Source organism: Lactuca saligna, chromosome 5 (genome assembly GCF_052625555.1).
Source record: "Lactuca saligna cultivar CGN05327 chromosome 5, ASM5262555v1, whole genome shotgun sequence".
Taxonomy (NCBI): Eukaryota; Viridiplantae; Streptophyta; class Magnoliopsida; order Asterales; family Asteraceae; genus Lactuca; species Lactuca saligna.
In genome coordinates, this window is record NC_136421.1 from 213,529,217 (window position 1) to 213,537,857 (window position 8,641).

The following is an 8,641-nucleotide window of genomic DNA, read 5'->3' on the forward strand; positions in this document are numbered from 1 at the left end:
CACATCTCTCGACCCACCGTATCTTCCCTTTACTATCTCTCTTATCCAAAGTCTTTAAAACCCCTAAAACCATTCATCCTTAAGCCACCATCAGTGGATACCACCGTCGTTTTACACTCCGGCTACATTCATGGAAACTATCGTCGTTTTACACACATCGTACTCCGACCACCATCTTTTCCGACGTAAGTGGTTTTGAACCATCTAAAATCGATGCCTCCACCTGTGATTGTGATTCAGTCTTCGATCTCCGATCTCCAATCTCCGTCAGCTAGGCTTCGTCATATCTACCCTACCATCGGCGTCGGCTAGGGTTTCGATAGATGTCATCGATCTTTGTGTGTTTCGACATTTGTATAGAGATCGATCTCTACATCCATCGTGGATGATATAAGTGGCTGAGATATAGAGATCATCAAGCTCCACATTCGGAGTCGATGTCGATGTAGGGGTGGTGATTAGATGATTTCAGGTGTAAGGTGGAGAAGGTGATGAATAGTGTAGGTTTCACCTGCACCTCCTCAATCGATCGCAGGAGTATGGTTTTATGTCCCCCACCCTTCGACCATATACCTTTAATCATAGATTCCTCTTCAACTTTCTTCTTTTTTCTTTCTTTTGGGTTACAAGTCTAATCAGGTGAAGATTATCAAATATGGTAGGGTAGGTGATGGTCCCGATGGTCGTTTTTTATGGAGGTCGGTGGTTGTGAATGGCAATAATTAACGGGGAGGGGAGGTGTCGGGGTTTAAAGATAGGATAAGGAAGAGAGAGAGAGAGAGAGAGAGAGAGAGAGAGAGAGAAGTGGTGGTTTCCGATGGCGGTGGATGGTGGTTGGAGGTCAAGGGCGGCCGGAGGTCTAGGGTGGCAGGAGGTGGATGGTAGGCAGAAGTGATTGTAGTTGGAGGTGGTTGATGGCTAAAAGGATTTGAACTCCTTTTTAAGGGATGTTTCCTTTTCTAAAAATAATAGTTATAAAAAAACAATAGATAAGTTATAAACAATTAAAAAATTAATGAAAAAGAAAAAGAAAAGGGCAAGATAGTCATTTTATGTCCGTGTGGGACGTAACGTGCACCTTTTAATGATACGAGGGACAGTCCGAGTTAATTTTTAAAAATAGGGACTAAACACGCTTTCTGGCATGTGCACGAGGGACCAATGGTGTAATTTACCCTAAATACAACTAAAGATATGTTGATATCTTGGTTAATGACATGTTGCACTTGTTAAGTCTAACCCGCTAGGTCATGACTCATGACTCATCTTCCAAAACATTGTATGAGAGCGCACAATTAACACAATTAAGGATCTATTGAACTATGTAAAATTTTCTATTTACTAATCTCACTTCAAAATTAATTACCTTTACTAAGTTGGTTTTTTGCAAGGGTATAAAGTATATATGTTAAAGTGTAAGGGTGGTAGAAGGGAGTAGAAGGTCACACGAATCGATATCGTGTGGTGTGAACTAGCCGACTTTGTTAGAAGGTTGTTTGAAGATTAAGGATCGAATATCAATTATTCTTATTATATTATTGCTAGTTTGGTTATTTTGTTAAGTAGTTGAAACTATTTGTATACAATCCTCAATCTACTATCGTTTCTCATTATTTGACGTATATGAGCATGCTGATATAATTTTGTTCGAATGTTGCAATCTGTTTTTTTTTACTATGAGTAGTTGTTTGTTGTTAAACAAACTTTTCATTTATTCTCAAATGATTGAACGTTTTTTATCAAATAGATACTTTAAAATAAATAAATAAATAAATAAATAAATAATAAAAAAAGATACTTGAATATGTTTGTATTAAACCTTGTTGAGTTTTATAAATAAGGTATTTGTTTTGAAATTCAAGGTTTTTATACTTTAACGAATCAACGACCATAATATTTTGTGATTTCTTTTCTTTGACGAAGATTCTCCTCTCTCTCTTATGCTCATGTTTGTTGTCTTAATTGTAACCTTAATCTGGTTGATCGATTTTCTAAGTTTTGTTAAATAGTTTGGGTTTACTATTCATAATGTTTTAGCGTTTCTTGTTCTTCTTTCTAATTCTCAAATCTCGTTCATATTATTGCGATGTTTGTGATTGGAATTAGTGTAAAGAAGTTTTTTTCAAAAATCCTAGGCTAGGGTTTGTGTCCGGCTCATGTTAGTTGTGTTCTTTGTTGTAACCTTATGGTAACATTTTTGTTACCCTGATCTCTTTAAGTTTCATTCACTTATCTAATTTGGTGAATACATTGGGATTCCTTTATAAGTGCTTAATACCTTGTTTGATTGTAGCAAGTGGTTTCTAAATTTACTAGGATTTGGAAATCCCTTTGCCTATAAACATAGATTTTTAAATTGAATTGACAATCTTTGCTTTGGTTTGGTATATTTGGATTGTCCGGTCATTATTTTGAATTGCCTTTGGTCCTTTTTCTTATTAGTTGGTAAAAGGTTGTGTCTATGTTAATAAATATTGGTAACATAACATTTTCATCATTTGTTACTAAGGAGTTTGGTAATCTTTAAATTAGTGAGAGTTGTTATAGTCATACTAGTCATAATTTTATTACTACCATTATAAGATGTAAACTAATTGGTACAAATAATTTTTAATTGGTACAAATAATTTTAGAGTTTGGTGTACTTGTATTGAAAGGATTGAAAAGGAAGAAATAAATCATGGTTTATAAATATACATAAACTTGTTGGAAATGAAAGTGTAGTTCAAGAATAGGAAAGAGCTGATTTAGTGGTAATATTTCGGATTCTTAGTGTAGATTCTAAGGATTCGTACTAGAGTTGAGAATTTTCCTAGAGTTCTCACTCATTATAGGAAGAAGTTGAAGAGACTTTTGAGAATACTTATTACTATGTTGTGTTTAACATGTATCAAATAATTAATTCTTTAATTCAAAATGGTCTTAATAGATTTTCGGTGTGTTTGTGAGATTCTTGAATAAGAAGAAAGCTTTTGTGCTTGGATAAATGATTTCTAATTGAAGCTTCCACCTTATATACCCTTTATTTAAACTGTAAGTCTTAAAGTTCCATGTTTTATTCAGATTCATGCTTGGATCTAGACTTGTGAGTAAATTTTATATCTTTTGGTCCCTTTTTATGAAGTTCTTGGAATTTGGAAAACTTCATGACATTTTGCTTGACTTTGGGTGATTTCTAGACTTATTTATAGCCTTTTGAGGGCATGTTTGAGTTTCTTGTTTTCCATACAAAGGATTAAATTCATTTTTGGTACATTTATTGATGGGTTTTATACATTACAAAACAAACTTAAATCTCTTAAGTGTGCATGCAACCTAAAACAAGATCTATGTTTTCAGTATTGAACCTATAATTAGGAACATCAAAATAAGAACCCTAGAAACCCTAGGTTATTTTTAAAAAAAATCACATAAAGGGATTTAGGATTACACAACTTATTGTTATTATAGCAAATAACAATGATCCTTGTGTTGTTGAAGCTTTAGAAGCAAGCACCACAAGCGTTGTGCTTCTAATGGTTCACACACAAGCTAGCAAGAAGGATATTGAGGAGAGAGGAGGGTGGAGGGTGGAAGTGAGAATTTTGGCCAACCCAAGAGGAAGAAGAGATGGCCAAAATATGAAGGCTAGGGAGCCTTTATATAGTGCAAGTAGGAAACCCTAAATAACCCCAATTTTAATTAAATTATATTAATTCAAATTTGGTAATTATCTACTTCTCTATTATCAACATGGGATATTCTAGAAACCCTAGAATATCCCCTCCAAAATCGTCCATGCCTTTATAGGAAGGTTCTAGAGCCTTTTGTTCAACAATTGAACAATTGCACTTTAGACTTTGTACTTTTAATTAGTTTTTTTAATCCCAAAATTAATTCCAATTAATTTCTTATTAAATATTACTATTTCTAATTAATATATTATTCTCATAATATATTAATAAATTATTTATTTTAATTTATTAATCAAATAATAAATCAACCTCTCTCTCTCTCTCCAGAAAATCATCATGTCCAATTACTAGGTTTGAAGACAACCCAAAAGGACTGTGTTACTATCAAGTTCATACCAATTATAGTTATGGACTTAGACACCTAATCCAATATTTATGAGTTAGGGTTAGAGATTGGGTTTGAATGGGTTATAAATATTGATAAAGTTGGAAACTTTATTCTTTAAGTCCATTGAGGAATTAATGTCTAAAAGTTTAATCAATTATATGAAGGAATTAAGTGCTTAATAGGAAAAGGTGTCTGCCTCGAAAAGCGTGACGCAAACAAGGATAGGCTGCGACACGAGTATTGAACTGGGTTCACTATTATTTTTTCACATTGTGATCACGGCACGACCAGTAGATTAGTTGTTCGCAACACGTTGACTGTTGTCCATTGATCGTTGAGTTTCTGTCTGCTTTGGGGGGTTTAATATGTAGACTGAGGCTTGACTTCTTATTATTATTTAGGTGGGTTATGTTGTTGATTCGTTCAATTTCACAAGTGTGTGATTGTTTAACTCTTTGTTTCAAGTGACTTTTCTCACTATATTGTGTGTGACATTGTATGTCTAGTGTGGTAGCTTAGATAGGTATTACTAGGGTACGACTATGTGTTTAGTGTAACACTCATTTTCCATATCAGATCAGCGTTGGGCACCAATGAGTCAAAGGCATGATTTTTAGGAAAAACCATGTGTCACGATGTAACCAGAGGGTAGTCACGATGTGGCTAGTCAAATCAAGAACGCTTACACGTGATGAGTGTCATAATGTGGCGGTAGTATGGCCACAACATGGTGGTAGTATGGCTATGACGTGGCATTTATTCTAGCCCAATCCATGATCTTTTAGGGGTTTCCTTCATATTTAAACCCCAAATCTTGGATTTAGGGTTTCATTTTCAGCCCCCATCACTTTCAAACCTCAAAAACCTTAACCCTAGACCTAATTGGTGATTCTTGGCTTATTTTGGTGTTTTTGGTAGCTTGAAGAAAAAGAATAAGAAGGTATCTTTTGTGTTGATCCAGCAAGGAAACATCATCATCATCCTCTTATGCATTCTCTTAACTCTTATAAGTGTTCAAGATCTAAACTTTTTGTTCTAAGCTTCTAGATCTTGGTTCCTTTTCCCATTTCTTCAAGATCGTGGAAGTTTAGATGGAAGGATTCCATAGAGTTGGCAACTTTATGGATCCTTGATCTCCCTTTAGGGGCTATATGTTGTAGATCTATGGTTCCTTGGAGTTTTTGGTCTCATACCTAAAGTTTGAATTCATTTCGTCATGAATATTACCTAAATTAGGAAGGACATGCATTGGACATGCATGTCCATAATGCTGTGATTTTTATGGTCCATTAGATGTAGGAAACCCATATGGAAACTTTGGCAAAGTTGCTTTTATTATTAAGTGTAAGTCCCAAATATGCTTATGTATCAATCAGATCCGTTTGATGGTGCGGAATCCCAATCAAACGGAAGATACCAGATCAAAATAGAAGAGAAGATGAAGAAGAAGAAGAAGAAGACCAAGTGAATCTATAATGTATTCAATGAATAGAATGATGCTCCATACACATAGTACACACACTAGTTCTTCTCTGCTTTATCTCTCTAGAACACCTTAGAATACAAACACTTGAGCTCCTCTAGCCGTACACTCTCATGAACTCCTCGCCCTATATATATGAGACATGGGCCGTGAATAGGTTCACGGCCGTAAACACATACAACCATAAACACCAAGTTGTTTACGGTCCTAGACTGAAAAATATATTTTCCTAGAAAAGTAAAGTATAAACCAATATTTTAGACCCAACAATCTCCCCCTTGGTTTATAGTTTTCTTTTCTTATTGACCCAATAAGCTCCCCCCTAAAAAGTAGCTGGCTTTTCTTGTCAATCTTCATTTGGAGTTTGGCTTCAGCTTTAATCTTCGATATCTTCACAACTTTAAGATGAACATATGAATCTTCAATAAATGACTTCATCTCGAGGAGTTGGGATTTTCTTCAGAATTTGACATTGAACGCACATTGAGTGAGGATGCTTCTTATACTAATTCTTGAAAGATAGTGCATTCAGCTCGAGAATATTCAGAGAGAATATCAGGGAGCATGAATCTTCTAGATCACTTCAGCAGGTACAAAGATAACAGCAAATTGATTGAGGAGGCTTCAATGTAATCTGTCACATAATCTTCAAGTGCAACTTCACCTTGCTTCTGGGGTAGTCGAAAAGTTGAATGTTGAAATAATAGTCTTCATTTCTTTCTCCTTTGAATGAGAAATCTTCGATGATTACAGACGAAGCTTCGGCTCAAAAATTCTCGATACAGTCTCCATGAGTCTCACCTACATCTGAATTCACTTTTCAAGACAAAAACAAAAACTAAAAGAAAACTTAGCACAAATATATTTGGATTTTTCATATTTTCTGGAAAAATAAAAACAGAAACAATACTATTTTTGGATTTTTGAATTTTCTGAAAAATAAATAAAACAGAAATAACACTATTTTTGGATTTTTTTAATTTTTCTGATTTTTGTTTGATTTTTGATTTTCTTTTTGAGTTCTCCCCCTAAATTTGTGCATAGAGGAAAACTATGAACAAATTTAACAAAGACAAAAATATTTGGGATCAAAGTTGTGAGACAGTATTAACTTTGTTTATCAGTACCTTCACCTTCATGAATAGATCTGGTCAATTTGCCGGTATTGTGGTCCACTTAAACACGAAGGATATCGATAAATTTTTCTAAATAAACCATTTAGCTGACGACGACCACGGGTACTATTGTCCACTTAAATTAAGCAGCAAGATCTACAGGAACCTCTTAAATGGTTTCAATTTTAGTTGCACTAAAATGTGTTCCCCACTTCCCGATATACCCTGGTTATCAAGAATTTCCTAAGGACTCCTTACTTTAGGTGAGTCAACAATTATTAAGGAGGAAGAAATATTCAGAGATAAATGCATATGTTGTGTCCCAAGTCGGATCTATTTCAATCACACAGAGGGGACAACATATGACTAACAGAGATAGAGGGATTGAGAGGAAGAATGTTGCATATGTTGTGTCTCAGGTCAGATCTTCCGATCACACAGAGGGGATAGCATATGGATAACAGATAGAAAGAATTTCATAGATAAGGAGGTGCGTAGAATTAGAGTTGCATATGTTGCAATCCAGGTCGAATCTCTTCCAATCACGCAAAGGAAGCAACATATGACTGACAGATGGAAAGCAAGAAAATAATTTCCTACAGACCTACTTTATTAGAAACCCCCCCCCCCCAGTCGCCCTATCAGAAACAACATCCATACATCAAGGAAAATTTGAACCACTGTTCTAGATGCGTATTAATTTAATGTATTTTGTAGGTTCTCGTGTTTATCTCACTGCTCAATCTACCCGAGCGTCGTATGGTCAGTCCAAAATATCCTATCTAAATCCACACTATCAAATCCTTCGAGCCTACCAGCACATTGAACACAGAGTCTAAACAATTCAGATTCAGTACCTTACATTGGTTTAGATTGCCTATTATCACTTTCTTGATATCACTTCTCATCAGAAACCTACTAACAAAAAACTATAAGAAAATAAAAAATTGTCTTCAAAATGAATCAGTGTAAGGTAAACTCAGGATTATAAAGAAGAAAACTCAAACCGTAAGTCACTAATTGAATTTGCATCCAGAAGGTCTAAGAACAGCACACATAATCTCATAACAAATCCAAAAATTCTTCACATCGTTAAGCACAAACCCCATGTGTGATCCTTTTCTTTCTTTCCTTCCCGCAAAGGACACATACTCTCAAATAATGTTTTGAGTGTTGTATAGTTATGAGATGTCCCTTATCATGTATCTGGAACATCCACTACTAACAAACTGAAGTCTGATGATATGCCTCCATAGTTGCTCCGACATAGAGTGGGATCAGTTGGCCTTTGGAACCTAGTCCATTTTGAAATCGGGTTGACCTTTGTCATATTTGCAAGGTACTCTCTCCTATGACATATCCTTCTTATCAAAAAACAGAAAATGAAGAAATATTAGAGTCATTAGGAGATTTGGGATATTGAACCTTTGGTACCCATCTGTAGTCGGGTTTAACCCATTTCGTATTCGATTCGATGGATGCCTCGGCACTTGATTTTGAACTTGTAGTCGGCTGCCGAGATGACTTTGACCTAACCGGTCTTGGCTTCACAGGAGCATCTCTTGAACTTGACTTATGGGTCGGCATCCCCTTCTTGCCCTTGGGAGTTGATTTCTTGGCCTTGGGAGTTGAACTCTTGCCCTTTGTGGCATTCCAGATGTCATTGTTTGAACGTGGCCTCGAAGGGTTTCTTTTGGAAAATCTCCATCTTGGCGCGTTCTGCCATCCTTGTGTATAGTAGGGAATGTATGCGTGATTAGGACAATTTATGGCAATGTGTCCAGGTGTTCCACAGTGAAAGCAGGTCTTTTTCTTCATTGGGAAGTTGTTTCTTCCTTCCCCTAGTGGCGTACCCTTGCCATGTTTCTGGTTGTTCCCACAAGCACATTTGCAACAGGCACTCTGATTTGCTTTTTTTGGTGGCCTGTATTTACCAACAACAGGTTGATCAGAAGTAACTGAGTTAGAAGCAACAGATTCT